We start from the raw sequence: 16,459 nt of genomic DNA, 5'->3' as shown, positions 1-16,459 counted from the left end.
AGTCACCCCCAAAAGTCAAAGAAATGTAGAACAGCCTCTCTATAGAGTTTAAAACTCCAATTTCCAATAGATTCATCCACTTGATGACCCCTTCAGCCATTATCACCTCAAGCCATTGGAAAAGATGTCTCGGTCCTGCTCAAATTTAAGTGTGACAGACCTTTCCCCTCAATCATATGCAGAAACAGCTACTTCTGAAATGGAGGGAAAAACATGCTGACTCACTAAATATAGTTAAAAATTTAGATAAATCTAATCTCAAACTGAAGAAACAGGATGTGCAGGAAAAATGTTCAAACTTCCCCTCATCTAATAAAAATAAAAGTCTCCCAGGCAGCAGACTCAAGAGACTTTCAAATCCAAAAACATTCAGCTGTGTTACTTTGAAAACCAGCTAAATAATGACTTGGCTGGGCACAAGAATCAAAGTTAAAATTCCAATTTAATATCTTGCAATGGAATTGCAAAGGCCTTAGGACTCGTTCTGAAGAGTTAAAATTACTGTTGAACCATCATGATCCAGATATAGTTTGCCTTCAAGAAACTAAGTTAGGCAACTCATTATACAATCCAGGATTAAAAATTATAAAATGTTTGTGATGAACCCCAGAGAGGTGATCGAGCTCATGGGGGGGTTGCAATTATTGTTAAAAAGTCTTTGCAACATACAAGTGTTCCTTTGAACACAAACCTACAAGCAGTCGCCATTCGAGCATGCTTTGAAAAAGAGATTACTATTTGCTCTATTTACCTCCCACCTAGGTCAGAAATTACTTTGAATGATATTCAGGCACTAGCTAATCAACTACCTCCTCCTTTCTTACTACTGGGAGATTTTAATGCCCATAATAGTCTATGGGGAGGTGATACCTGAATGCTATAGGTAGAACCATCGATGATTTTATCTTAAATAATGATCTCTCTCTTACAATGATGGTTCAATGACGTTTCATAACATTTACACCAATGTCTTTTCAGCTATAGATTTAAGCATTTGTTCACCTGCAGTCCACTGGACTTCAACTGGTCTGTAGATGAACTTTTGCACGGAAGTGATCACTTCCCATACATTTAAAGTATGCTAGAAACATACCTTCTGAATCTCCTATAAAGTGGAAAGAAAATGAAGCAGATTGGAGGAAATATGAAGGAAGCTTTCAATTACATCAGGAAGTAGAGTCATTTGAGTCACACTTAGATGCATATGATTATTGGACCGCAACTATATTGGATAATGCCGAAAATATATCCCAAAAAAACAAAGGGTAAACCAAGCAGGCCTGCAGTTCCCTGGTGGGACCAAACCTGTGGCAGACTGCGAAGAATAGTGAGAAAATGCTATAGGCAATTCAAGGCAAAACCCTCAGGAACAACGAAAACTACATACCAACGGGCCTTAGCCAAACAAAGCAAAATATATTAGAAAAGCTAAAAAGGATCTTGGCTCCACTATATAAAATGGTATCAATTCTAAAACACAGAAAGATTAGTATGGAAAAAGATTAAAAAGCTAAGTGGGAAATTTGTTCCATCACCTGCTCCTACTCTAAAAATCAATGATGTGCTTATTTCAAATCCAGCTGATGTTGCAGAAAATTTGGTAAGCATTTTGCTGACATATCAAGCTCCAAAAATTACACACCACAGTTCAGTAAGATTCGAAATGCCAAGGTGTCAATTAGATTTAACACTGAAAAATAATGAAGCATATAATGCTAAGTTCTCACTAGGGAAAACTACGAGAGGCTCTCTCATCTTGTGAGTCAACAGCCCCTGTGCAGATAACATAACCTACAACATGATTAAACATCTTCCAGAACATGCTAAAATATATCTAATGAAAATACTCAATAAGGCTGGGAAACGGGCATCATTCCCCCATCTTGGAAGGTAGCCATAGTAGTTCCAGTCATAAAGCCAAACAAAGATCCATATCAGCCCACTAGTTACAGACAATTTCACTAACAAGCTGTGTCTGTAAATTATTTGAGAAAATGGTGAACTCTCGTCTAATGTGGCATTTAGAGAAAAACAGATTGTTATCCTCTGTTCAGTTCGGCTTCAGGAAAAATCGTTCAGCCTTGGACCCTTTACTGAGACTATCAAATCAGATTCAGCAGGGATTTTCCAATCAATGCCAAACAGTAGGGGTATTTTTTGATCTGGAGAAAGCCTATGATACAACATGGCGATTTGGCATTGTTAAACGGCTCAATGAAATGGGAATCAGGGGCAATATGTTAAACTTTATCAACTCTTTTAAGGGACCGATATATTAGAAGTGAGAGTCGGGAATAAGTTTTCTTCTTGTTATGAGACGGAAGAAGGTGTCCCACAAGGCAGCGTACTAAGTGTTACCTGCTTTGCCATTGCTATTGATAATATTGTGAAATCTGTTTCCGCTCCAGTTAGGGCTTCGCTATTTGTGGATGACTTTGCCATCTATGTCACCACATACGACGCTGTATCAGCCTGTAACTACCTGCAAAAGACAATAAATGTCATCAGTAAATGGGCTGATGAACATGGTTTCCGATTTTCTTCATCTAAAACTGTGGCGCCGTTCGTTTCACAGATGTACCCGAAAAGAAACTATCCCAAATTTGAAACTGAAGGATTGTCTTATTCCTTACAAAAAAGAAGTAAAGTTTTTCATACAATCAACTTACCTGTCAGATATATTACATAGCTAAGACTCCGTCGTCCCCGACAGAAATTCAAATTTCGCGGCACACGCTGCAGGTAGGTCAGGTGATCTACCGTCCTGCCCTGGGTGGCAGGATTAGGAACCATTCCTGTTTTCTATCATATTTTTTCTGTCGCTTGGAATGTAAACAACGTTTGCAGTTCCTCCTGACTTGATTTTTGGATTTCATCGCCATCGATCTTCTGGGCTATCTTTTGCAGGGAAGTACTGGATCTTTGGTTCGGCATACCGCAATTAATTTAAATTTGTTTTGATAACTTTGGCTTCGAAAATTTCGAAGAATTGTTTACGTGTAACTACCGAACTTTTCGGTAGACAATCACATAGTTTGCAAGAAGGAAAATTTTAATATTTATTCATAATAACGTGTAGTAATGTTAGAATTGATTGAGCTAACTTCCTTCTTGACGATGTAAGGAAAGAATAGTTACGCTTCCTTTAGAAGTTTATATAGCTCTCGTACTAAACGAGCAGTTAGAGCATTAACATTACTAGTAGTGTGGTATCCTCATCTCCTTCTTACTTCACAGAATCTTCAAATTCATATTGCAATTTGAAGACAAAGGAAGGTAGCTCTAAATACGAGCTATTGAAAGGTAAGAAGTGATTTTACTGTTAGTGCAGTGGAGGGTGCGTTCTGTTCGGCTCTGTTTCGCTCCCAGCCTAGACCTCTTCCAAGCTCACATACCAGAGGAGAAGGAAAGTCGAAAGCCTTACGGAGGTTATGGAGAATCCCCACCGATCAGGCGTCCCCTCGGCAGGATCTGTAGATCGTCCCAGACTGCCAAGTTCGCCATTGGAAAGGCGTCCTAATTAGTAGAGGGTGAGTTCGATCGGCTCTGTCTCGCTCTAGGCCTAGACCTCTTCCAAACTCACAAGCCCAGAGGAGAAGGAAAGTCGAAAGCCTTACGGAGGTTATGGAGAATCCCCACCGATCGGGCGTTCCCTCGGCGGGATCTGTATACGTCCCAGACTGCCAGGGATAGCCATTGCAAAGGCACCTTTAAAAAGTGCGTCTGTTCTTCCGTTTCTTCATCTTACATCCGAAAAGACGAAGAATGTACATGTTACAAGTTCGGACGATCTGGCTCGTTCTCTGAATAAGAGAACACTGACTCACTGAGCGAGAGGCTGAGAGCCAGCCAGCAAGCTAGCGCGAGCCACGTTCCAACAGCCAGCAGCGAGCCGCGTTCCAACAGACTAGCGCGAGCCGCGTTCCATCAGACTAGCGCGAGCCTCGTTCATACAGATAAACGCGAGCCGCGTTCCAGCAACTGAGTGAGAGCCGCGTTCCAGAACTTTTTTTCTTGGCTTGGCGCAAGGCGCCTTCAAAGAGAAAACAGGCGGCTTAACTAAGGAGCCTTATAGTGGAGAATGGCAATCAGAAGGTGCTTCCATTGAACGTTTTCTGGCAAGAGGCTCGTATAACAAGACTAGAGGCGCTCGGATCTATTAGGGCGCACGGGACCTTCCACGCAAGCGGAAACGTTCCAGGAGCGAGTCTCCTTTCTAGCGTGCGGGAACATTCCAGTGCGCGCGGGAACTATCCAGACGCTAGGCGCTAGGAGACAAGGATCCAGACGCCAGGCGTCAGAAGATTTTCAAAAATCTTCATTAGAGAGAAGAGGTCAGTCGCGAGACTCCTCTTTGGAATTTTTAATTTTCTTGAAACAACTTTCCCCGCCCCTGGCAAATGTGCAAGATGTCGCACAGGCGGCCGCCGTTTTGCTTTTGTCAGAAGGATTCATGATACTAAGAGAAGCCCCTTTTCATTATTCAGAAGACTCCTTTGTTAGGCAGTTCCTCTCAATGCGGACTCTCTCCTTCATCCATGCTCTTCCCTCGTTTTGATGAGGAGGCAAGAGCTTTGGGAGTTTTTCTTATAAGATCTCATCGATGTTTGGGAGGGTATGATGGCGGATAGAAAATATCTACTTCCTTCCGTAAACCCTAGTGATGAACAGGAATTCTGTCTCTTCCGCGATTTATGAAGAAATCACGAAGATTTAAAGAGTTCCTTGATTAACTTCGTTCCTTAAGGATATATATGTATGTGTAGATATGTGTATATGTGTATGTATATATGTATGTATATTGTGTATGTATATATATATATATATATATATATATATATATATACATATGTGTGTATATGTTATATATATCTCTTTCTATCGTTCTATTAACGAAAAGAACGAAGATAGTAGAAGGTAGTAGAGTTTCTGCTTTTTGTATGAGAATACGATACGGTCAATTCATAAACACACCGTAGTTACTCTTTTTCTGTGCAACTCAATTACAAGTATCCCTCTACGTCTTTCTAGAAGGACTACGCTTAAAGGGATTGTTAAGACTACACCTACTTAGCTTCTAGATTTATCGAAGTCTTGTTTCGCTTAAAATATCTTTAATAAGAACTTCCTGAAGTTCGATAATAATTTTATTAAATTCCTTTATTAATTGGAGTAGCTGGCAACTCTGGAAGAGTAAGCGGGGGACTGCTTTCGCTGAGAGCCTGAGACCAACGCAGTACGCCTATGCCAGTTACTGTCAGTACCATGTAGGTGTCAGTCATGAGCGGTCGGGCGAATCTCTCTCTCTCCTGCGGGAGGGAATAACTTTCCGTATCTCTCCCTACAATCGCGGTCTTAACCTCGGATTGAGGGGATAATTAAGCTAACATAAATAAATATTGTATGCCTTTTGCTAAGAAGCTTTCAATAAGAGAGATAGTACAACCTTTCAATGCGGTTTAACCGTAGGTAACATTATTAAAGGGATTCTATCGCAGCAGAACATTATATATGTAATGCTCTCAGGCTTACGAAAGCATAGCTTATTAGAGTACCTGCTCAGAAGAAGATGGATGAGTCGGATGGGAAACATTCTCTTTGGGACAGAACTTGTTTTCCCTGAATGGACTATAACCTACGTATATAAAGTTTTTTCCTACTAAGAACGGAATTAACATGTGAAAAGGATGTCGGTACCATAAGGCACAGCTGTTCTGGCACATAACATAAAAAGAATTAGAAGAAAGCGCCAGTCTGGCGCAACGCGCCAGAAGTACCAACCTGGCGCAATGCTCCAGAAGCGCCAGCCTGGCGCAAATTTGCGCCAGAAGCGCCAGCCTGGCGCAGTGAGCCAAGAGCACCATCCAAGATTTTCTCGTTTTAGCGAGTTATTAACCTAGGAGTCCAGTAGACTCTCGGACACCAAGCTCGGTAACGGCAAGATTCGTTCCTGATTTCGTTACCCATTTAATCACTTAGGCCATTTCCACGACACTCTCATATCGCATAGAGCATCGAGAATCTCTTTTTACGCTCCTATTCGCGTTAACAAAGAGATCCTTCTCGATCGACGATAATAACTGTTTAACATGTTTTAACAATTTATTGGGAAGAGTTGTGAGAAGACGAACAGGCTTCCTATAGACTGCTTCCTTTTCCTACTTCTCCCCCGATTGAAGATGACGTGGGAAAAGCTTCAAGGAAGATTATCTTGCCAGTACAAGAGCAAACTGGCCTCTTTGGTGGGAGTGTTAGCGCCTCGTAGAAGGACGTTGCGCTTCCAATCAAGAAGTCTCGTCCTCTCTCCCCTGCGAAGCGAGAGGCGTCATGCAGACGTGAAGCTTCCAAAACATATCGCAGAGGCTTCGGGTTTCGAGAGCGAGATCGGGAGAATCTTACGGAAGACACGTAACGCCAGAGAGACGTGAGACGTCGTCAAGACATGAATAGTCATTTAAGCTGCTTTTAGACGCGAGGCATTTCAGAACTGGACCATCTCCTCAAGGGACTCTTTCATGTATTGGAAGTTTTTCAACTTCTTAGATTGGTCCCTTGGGGTGATGTCCAAGAAAGCCCATGATTCTGAAGACTCGAACCAGAAGTCCTTCTGTGTATTTTGTCTTGTATAGACAAAGCGGATCAGGATGGCTCGGTTGAGATCTCCTCTTTGTTTGGAGCAGGTCTTCTTAAAAAGAGGACAGTATATATTTTGGTCTTTTTAACCAAACCAAGCGGTCTCCCCCACGCTCAGAGGGCAGCGCTTCTGTACTCGCCTTTGTCTGACTTTTTGTTCCCTTCTCAGTAGTGAAGGACATTTCTCGTTCATTAACCTGAGAAGGCGACTCAAGACCTTCTGACACAGTCAGTAAGGAAGAAGAAACCTGCAGACAGCCCCAAGAACCACATGTCATTGTCTGATGAGGAGAAAGACCGGGCCTCCTACACCTGACACAGAATGCGCTAGATGCGAACATATAGGTACAGATAAGAGTGTCCGATGTGGACATTTGCCAGACATCCTCGAGACTCTACCAAGCTCGAAGCTCCGGCAAGTGGGAGGAGCCACCCAGGCGCGAGGCGCCAGGCAGGCGCGAGGTACCAGCCAGCGGCGAAGCTCCAGGAGGCGCAAGGCGCACTCCAACCGGGGCGCGAGACGCCAGCCAGGCGCGAAGCTCCAGGCAGGCACAAAGCGCCAACCTGCGCGAAACGCCAGCCAGGCGCGAGGCGCCAGGCAGGCACAAAGCGCCAACCTGGCGCGAGACGCCAGCCAGGCGCGAGGTGCCAGCCAGCCGCGAGGTGCCAGCCAGCCGCGAAGTCCAGGCAGGCGCAAGGCGCCACTCCAAACCAGGAGCTAGACGCCACCAGGCGCAAGGCGCCAGGCAGACACAAAGCGCCAGCCAGGCGCGAGCAGCCAGCCAGGCGCAAGCCAGGCTCTAGGCGCGAATCTCCAGCTAAGACGCGAAGCGTCATCCAGATGCGAGGCGCCAGTCAAGCGAAAGGTACCAGACAAGCGCTAGGCGCCAACCAAGAGCGAAGCACCAGCCAGGCGCGAGGTTCCTGCCAGGCTTCAGGCTTCAGTCGGGTGAGATCCATTTCAAGAAAGCCCTGGTCTTCTTTGAAACATGGAGATCTCCTAAGCACTTCATTAGTGACTTGATTCCTTCAAACAGCTGAGAATTAAAAGCGCAGGAAGTGCGCGCTTTGCAAATTCTTGTTCTTTACATAACAATATGTCATATAAGACATATTAGCTGTGTTGGACGGTAGAGGCAACTCTAGTGTTGACTTCTCCATTACACAAAGGATGTCAAGTTAACCTACGAGAGATCCTTCTCTTTTGGTTTATACGTTTCTGCGGATACGTTACTGGGATAAGGAGCCGACACTGATCCTTAACTTTGAGTTAAAGTTTTTTTAACTTAGTGAAATTATTGGGGTTTTTGAAAGGAGTGTGGGGATAACTCTTTCCAATTTGAGCGCGAACCCTCGTGTTAGGATCAGGTGATCGGGATCGGTGTTGCGCTCCTTCATAAGGTGTATTGTCATATAAGTGGATCAGCACCCATTTGACAAAGTCCTTTCAGCTCTGCCGAGTAAGTGGGATAAGACCCCTTCGGCAGACCCACAAGAACTCTTGGCCATAGATCACATATCTCGCTAAAGTTTCTTGAGGTGATGCAGACTACTGGGCAAACACCACGAAGTCTACCACCTATCAGGTAGGAACCAAGGTTTTATTTATACCTACAACATATGTTGTTTACCTGTCTATTCCATATAGTAGCTGTCTCTTACCCTCCACCGAAGGGTGCCAATCAGCTATGTATATATCTGACAGGTAAGTTGATTGTATGAAAATGATATTGTTATGATACAATAAAGTTTCATACATACTTACCTGGCAGATATACGATTAGGGCCCACCCAGCCTCCCCGCAAGGAGACAGGGGAAAGAAAGAAAAAATATGATAGAAAACAGGGAATGGTTCCTAATCCTGCCACCCCAGGGCAGGACGGTAGATCACCTGACCTACCTGCAGCGTGTGCCGCGAAATTTTGAATTTCTGTCGGGGACGACGGAGTCTTAGCTATGTATATATCTGCCAGGTAAGTATGGTATGAAACTTTATTGTATCATAACAATATCATTTTTGGGCATAATATTTGACAGCAAGTTAACGTGGCGTAGTCACATTGACTCTCTAAAAACAAAGGTTAAAAAATCCCTCAATATTTTAAAGGTGGTATCGGGATTCGATTGGGAGCTGATAAGAAAAGTTTATTGAAGCTGTATATTCCTTATGGTAAATCAAAACTGGACTATGGCTGTCAGGTATATTCATCTGCCCTGCAAGTCCAGGTTAAAGGAATTGGATGTAGTACATAATATGGGATTAAGGATATGTACAGGCGCTTTAGGACCATCTCCCGTTGAGAGTATCTACATTGACTCTCATGAACTTCCTTTAGATCTGCGAAGAGAAGAGCTTGGGTTGCGGTACACCATGCGACTAAAAAAGCTCTCGCGAGAACCCCACCCCCACGGAAAATTTTCGAGAGGAGCTGTGACTCTAAAAAAAACTTTGGGTGGAAAGATCTTCCAAACCTTTTCAAATAAGGCAGTTGGAATGTTTAAATGACATGGTCATTCAGCGCCAAAAAGTTGAAGAAGTAAAACCATCCTCTGTACCCCCATGGCTTATTCCCAAGATTTCCTTATGCTCTAAGAAAATAGACAAAAACACATTCTGAGGAAGAGGTAAAAGCGAATTTTCTGGAGCATGACCGTAAACATGATGGACAAGTGAAGATCTACACTGATGGATCAAAGTCTGATAGTGGAGTTGGGTGTGCAGTTGTGCATGGGAATGAAATTTACGAGGCAAAATGCCTGAGTCAGCTTCCATTTTCACTGCAGAGTTGTCAGCTTTAGTTAAAGCGTTTAGAAATTATTCATAACTCGAATAAGAAAAATTTGTAATATATAGTGACTCAAAAAGTGCATTAGATTCATTAAAGCAGCTGTATACAATTCATCCTCTGGTACAAAAAGCCCAGGAGTGGCTCTTTTGGATTTCGTGTCGCAGGAAATTGGTATGTTTCTGCTGGATCCCGGCTCATGTTGGAATTCGTGGGAATGAGGAGGCAGACAGATATGCAAAGGAAGCGGCTGTGAGTAATTTGTATCAGATAACCAAAGTGCCACATATAGATATGAAGAGATCCATCAAGTCGTACATCATGAGGAAATGGCAAGAGAGATGGTCCTCCCCTCTCTTAGCCAACAATAAAAAATATAAGCAGATAAGGAAAAGCATTGAAAAATGGCCCTCTTCTTTTCAAAAAGAGAGGAGAACAGAAATTGTTTTGGGGCGACTTCGTATTGGGCACACTAGGTTAACCCATAAATTTATTTTAGAAGGTGGCAGTGCACCAGTATGTGTTAGGTGTAATGCAACCTTATCAGTGGAGCACATCTTGGTGCATTGTGTACATTACAGAGAACAGAGGCAGAGATTCCACCTTGATGGAAAATCTCTTGCCGATGTTCTAGATGACAAAGCAGATATTTCTGCACTAGTGAGTTTTTTTAAAATGTATTGGGATTTTTTATGAAGTTTAATTGATGGCAAATTTTAACTCGTTGATTTTATTTTTTGTTGATTTATTTATTTTATGTTGATTTTTTTTTATTTTTTACTTTTTGTTTCATAGTCATCATTTTAAGTACCTGATTATTATTAAAAAAAAAATTTTGTTTGCTGTTTTTAATAAAGGTTAAATTGGTGTTGAATGGATGTATGCATGTCAGTTTTTTTTTTTTTTTTTTTTTTTTTTTTTTTTTTTTTTTTTTTTTTTTTTTTTTTTTTTTTATGTATTTGGTTTTGCGTGTGTTTACGTGACTTCGGCTGTGGGATTCTTTGGTTGCAGTATGAGTGGTTTTGAGTGAGAGTGAATGGTTTTGGTTTGGTGATATGTGATGTGAGATCGTCTTGGTCCTGGTTGTTGTGTGTCGTTCGGTGTTTTTAATTGCAGTTTTAGTTGGTCATTTGTGTGAGAAGTTTTAATTGATTCATGTATTCATTCATCTAATTCATTTCATTTAATCATATAATACTGCAGCGCTGAATGACCTTTGCAGGTCCCAGCGCTTGGGCTAAGCCCTAAATTTCATAATCAATCAATCAATCATCTACAGAAGAAGAAATGGTGGAAACGTTTGCCTACAGAGTTTTTGGAATGTGATGAGGGCTCAAAATGCTGCCCAGTTAGTATTAAGAGGGATATATATAAAGAGCTAAGAAATCAGGGGTCCGTCCAATTTCTACTCTGAGTCTCCTTCGACTTCCAGGCTCCTTCCCTTCCTTCGGGCAAGGATAGGGAAGATTCTACAACGAGAAACCTCATCAACATTGAAGAAGAGATCTCGGTAGCAACAGAAGTAATCACGAAGGATCCTTTTCGGAATAAGACTCTTATCTCTCGTACTGTTAGATTTCATATCAAATTATGGATGTAGTTGACTATCTCCTCCCCTTGCCGGAGAGGCCGAGAGCTCAAAGTGGAAAAAGGTCTTCCACCCTTCTCAAAAGTCTCCTGATAAACTATTGTGGTTGTTTAGGACTTTCGGACAATGTAGCGCCAACAAGGCGCTAAATACCATAACAGGCGTAAAAAACGCCAGAGGCAGACAGTCCCAAGAATCACTGTCATTGTCTGGTGAAGAGAAAGAGTGGGCCTCCAACCTGGCTTAGATTTGCTAGAGGCGAACAAATCGGACAGATAAGAGAGTTCGAAGCTCTAGCAAGTGGGGAGGAACCGGCCAGGCTCCAGAGGTGAGGCTCCAGGCAGGCGCAAGGCGCCAGCCAAGAGCGAGGCGCCAGGCAGGGTGGCGAGGAGCCAGCCAGGCGCGGAGGCCAGAACAAGCGCGGGAGGCACCAGACAAGCGCGAGGCGCCAGCCAGGCGCGAGGTGCAAGGCACCAGCCAGGTGCAATACGCCAGCCAGGCGCGAGGAGCCAACCAGGCAAGCGTGAGGCACCAGCCAGGTTCTAGGCTTCATCCAGAAGAGATCCATTTCTAAGAAAGCCCTGGTCTTCTTTGAAACTATGTGATCACTAAAACACTTCATGAGTATCTTGATGATTCCTTCAAACAGCTGAGAATTAAAAGCGAATGAAGTGCGAGCTTTTATGAATTCTTGTTCTTTCCATAACAATATGTCATTAAGTACATATTAGCTGTCATTTACGGGAGATGCAACTCTGGGTTGACCTCCCATTATACGAAGGATGTCAAGTTGACCTAAGAGAGATACGTCTCTCTGGGTTATACATGTCTACGGATAAGTTACTGGGATAGGGAGTCGACACTGATCCTTAGCTAGTGAGTTAAATCTTAATTTAACGGAATTTTATTATTTGGGTGGTTTGAAAGGAGTTTGGGGATAACTCTTTTTCAAGTTAAGCACGAACCCTCGTGTGAGGATCAGGTGATCGGGATCGGTGTTGTGCTCCTTAATTATGCCACTAGGCATAGGTGTTTTGTCATGTAAGTGGATAGGACCCCTTTGACAAATAACCATTAGATTCTGTCAAGTTAAGTGGATAAGACCCCATTGACAGATCTACAAGAACTCTTAGCCATAGGTCACATCCTCGCTGAGGCTCTTGAGTTGATGCAGACTCCTAGCAATAGCTAGGAGGTCAACCCTTCGTCTAAACACATAGGAACCAAGGTTTTATTTATTTATTACCTACAACGTATGTTGTTTCCTGTCTATTCAGTAAATTAGCTGTCTCTTACCCTTCGCCAAAGGTGCCAATCAGCTAAGTTTATATCTGACAGGTAAGTTGAATGCATAAAAATGTTATTGTCATGATACAATAAAGTTTTATGCATACTTTACCTGCAGATATATACGATAATGGCCCACCAGCCTCCCTCAGGAGACAGGTGGAAGAGAAAATCTGTCTTAGAAAAACGGGAATGGTTCCATATTCCGCCACCCAGCGGCGGGGCGGTAGATCACCTGACCTACTTGTAGCGTGTGCCGTGAAATTCGAATTTCTATCGGGGACGACGGAGTCTATAGCTAAGTATATATCTGCCAGGTAAGTATGCATTAAACTTTATTGTATCATGACAATAACATTTTGCAGTACCTCCGCCTAGGATTTTGAAACTTCATTAGCCGCTTAAGTATCCTAATTATTCTTTCAATGATTGACTTGGATTTGTGGCTAGGCATGACTCTATCATAAATTAATTTAAATTTTCATACAATCAACTTACCTGTCAGATATATACATAGCTAAGACTCCGTCGTCCAGCTATGTATATATCTGCCAGTAAGTATTGTATGAAACTTTATTGTAACATAACAATATCATTTTTTTCATTGCATATGATGTCTGAAGCTAGTTAGCCTAGTTTCAGACTTTGTTGTCTCCATGGGGTAAGCTGAGGCTACCGGAACTTTTGGTAGACACTCGCTTAGTATGTATGACGTTTACATGTTTTCTTTGTTAAAAGATCAATGTAATTAGTGATTCGTGTACGCATTTTAGAGCGTGTTAGAATCAGGAGGTTTTCCTCCACAGTAAACAGAAGTTAGAAATAATGAACCTTCTAACCTCCTGTAGAATTTATTTAGCCTATCCCTGTGGTATGGCTTACGGGCCTAGAAGAAGTGTCTGCGGGGAGGATTACATCAAGTAATCTTAGAATCTAAAGTGCTCGCTCTCCAATCAGTGTTGTGAAGTGTAGTGCCCCATTGTGTTGTGGGGGGGGAGGGGGCGTCAGATCGGCCCATAATGCCTCTAGGCCTGGACCTCTGTCGGACTCCAGGAAACAGGGACGAGGAGGACATGTCGAAAGCCGCAAGAGGGTTACGGGGGCTCCAACCGATTCTGGCGTCCCTTCGGCAGGACCTGTTGACGCTTCCCAGGCTGCTAAAGATCGGGCACGTGCACGAATCTTGAAGGATTGCTTCTCGTCCTCCGAGGCGGTGTCCCCACGCAAGGGTTGGAGCTCTCGGAAGGACTCGCGTCCTCTAAGAAGCTTTTGAGAAGAGGACGCTTCACGTCCTCTCTCTCGTCAGGAGGGAACGTCAGATCGGCCCCATAACGCCTCTAGGCCTGGACCTCTGTCGGACTCCCAGGACCAGGGAGAGGGCATGTCGAAAGCCGAAGGAGGGTTACGGGGAACCCACATCGATCTGGCGTCCCTTCGGTAGGACCTGTTGACCCTTCCCAGGCTGCCGAAGATCATGCACGTGCACGAATCTCGAAGGATTGCTTCTCGTCCTCCGAGGCGTCCTCCCCGCGCAGGGGTTGGAGCTCTCAGAAAGACTCGCGCCCTCTACAAGAAGCTTTAGAGAAGAGGACGCTTCACGTCCTCTCTCTCGTCGGGAGGGAGCGTCAGATCGGCCCCATAATGTCTCTAGGCCTGGGCCTCTACGGACTCCCAGGACCAGGGAGAGAGCATGTAGAAAGCTGATGGAGGATTAAGGGGACTCCACACTGTTCTGACGGTCCCTTCGCAGTATTTTTATATCGATCAGTGTGACAAAGGGCGGCTGTCATCTTGGTCAAGAAATAGAAAACGTCCAGGATAGGTGTGCTTTTAATCTAAACATGCTACGCTCTATCAAGAGGAAGGAACGTCGTTACTCTTGTAGCAGGGATTGTTTTCCTGCTCTCCAAGACGCTCCCCTCCCTCCTCTCCTCATGGCGCTCCGTATACGTTACGTAACGTTCGCTTTACTACGAAACAGGATGTTGTTCTAGCTGATGAACAGCTCGCCAAGACGCCTCCTTCTCGTCCCTAAGGGACGCTCTGTCAGCGGCCAGAGATGTCTCTGGCGTTCGGCAGCAAAACACTGGCGAAACAGGACTATGCTTAGTTTTCGACAGGAGAAGGGCAAAGAATTCTCATAACAAGAAACACACAGGCTTCCTTTGGAAATACCCTTGCTGCAAGTGTCGATGAGCTTGATAAAGACGCAAGATGTTGCCCACGCTAGGCAAGCACCTTGCGAGGATGTCTTTTTTTTTTTTTTTTTGAGTGAGTTTCTGGAGATGTTCATTTGCATTACAAAGACGCAAGATGTCGCACAGGTGGCCGTCGTTTTAGTCAAGAGTGGCGAACGTCCTTAAGACTCGTCCTGATGGCGATCTCCATATTTTTGCTTAGGACGCTTGCTCTTCATGAGCGGTGTTCCCCTCGCTAGGGAGTCTCTCAAGTTACTTGTGTTGACGCTTTTGGCCGACAAGATCCTCTCTGAGATGCCGTTCAGAACACTTGGTGTTCTATGCACCGACATGCTCGGCAAGACTCGCGTGAGGACGTCCCTTGAAAACGCTCGATGTCCCACACATGGAGACGTGAGGAAGCTTTTCGATGTTCGATGTCCTACACGTAGAGACGTCCACCAGGAAGCTCGCCAGGACGCTAGCGAGGACGCTTTTGAAGACGCTCGGCATCCTACATGTCATGACGCTCGGCAGATCACTTGCCAGGACGTTCTGCAGAACGATAGGCGTCCTACACATCACGACCGTTCTTCAGAACGCTCGGCAGGATGCTTATGAGGACGCTTTTGTGGACGTTCGCCAGGATGTTTCGGTGGAAGCTCGGCAGGACGCTTTGCGGGAAGCTTGGCGTCTTATTGCTGCTCAGGACGCTTCTTAGGACGCTTGACGCTTTTTAGACGCTCGTCAAGAGGACGTTCTTCAGGATGCTCCACAGGACGTTCCTTTACAGAAATTTTTAAAAGATTCGGAGTTAGCGGAGAGGCATACCCGAATTTTTTCTTCGAACCCTCCTGCCCCTTCATCGATTTCTGCGAGAATCGGGAAGATTATATACTCTGATTCCTGGGTTACTTTCTGTCATGTAAAGGGGTTTCCCCCATTAGTAAGATACTAATTGTTTTGTCAAGTTAGTGGGTTTTCCCAATTGACAAGATACTGAACATTTTGTCAAGTAAGTGGGGGACCCCTCATAAATGGGCTAGTTCTCATTGACAAAGATCTTAATAAAAAAAACTTTTTAAGATCGCGTAAGCGGATAAGCTCTCAATTTACGCAAGGTTGTCGGAAGATCTCTCATTCATATCAGAGGCTCATCCGGGAAGAGAAAAAGACTTGTAGATTACGTCCATGAAGTCTTATGTCCAATATCATTAGAAGCTTGAATGGTCCTTTTCGATCCTCGGTTCTCTCTTGAGGATCTCTATTCAAATAATTTTAATCCGTTTTCTTGGCAAAGAGAAAGAAGACAATCGATTTCCATTCTCTCTCTCTTCCTCGTCGAGGAAAGAATGTAGTAGAGAATTTGATGCTCAAATTACTACAATATTTACGTAGTTTATCTCTGCGTCATATTACTTACGTATGGGTCAAGTCATATACGCATATCGTATTTACCTCTACGGATAGCAACCGAAAGGACTGTTGTTCTAAGTGTAAATGATTGAATATTACTAGAATATAAGAGTTTTAGCTTACAATTGTGTTTTTCGACCATTTCGGTAGTCAAAGTTGACCGAAGGTTGAAATTTTGGCACTTATTGTTATGTATATGAAAATATTTCAAAACTGATAAAAGCTACAATTATGAGTATTTTTTTTTTGTTGTATTCTACATGAAATTGCGCACATTTTCATATATAATACTTCATGTAACGGCTAATTAAAAATGGTGCAAAAATTATGTCAAAGTGACTAAATAATTTCCGAGATGTATCACTGATACGTTTTAGTGCGATAAGGAAGAAATTCGTGCTTGCGCACCTGCGTAACTATTGTAAACAAAACAAACAACTTGATCCGTGAACTCCCAGCAATCCCCCAAGGCGCGTGATTCAAAAGTTTTCGGCTGGTAGGCCTATAAGTATTTTTCCGCGAATTTAAAAAAAAACTTTTGTATGTCGACGTAAATTACGTCCGGTCGGAA

General features: G+C 43.6%; 1 protein-coding gene across 1 annotated transcript in view; it reads left to right on the top strand.

The window, feature by feature from the left end:
• LOC135227020 (uncharacterized) overlaps positions 1-16,459 on the top strand; it is a 191,891-nt gene that overhangs the window by 79,570 nt on the left and 95,862 nt on the right. The window lies entirely within an intron of this gene.

Source organism: Macrobrachium nipponense, chromosome 15 (genome assembly GCF_015104395.2).
Source record: "Macrobrachium nipponense isolate FS-2020 chromosome 15, ASM1510439v2, whole genome shotgun sequence".
In the NCBI taxonomy this organism is placed as follows: domain Eukaryota; kingdom Metazoa; phylum Arthropoda; class Malacostraca; order Decapoda; family Palaemonidae; genus Macrobrachium; species Macrobrachium nipponense.
This window is presented reverse-complemented; position numbering and strand designations above follow the sequence as displayed.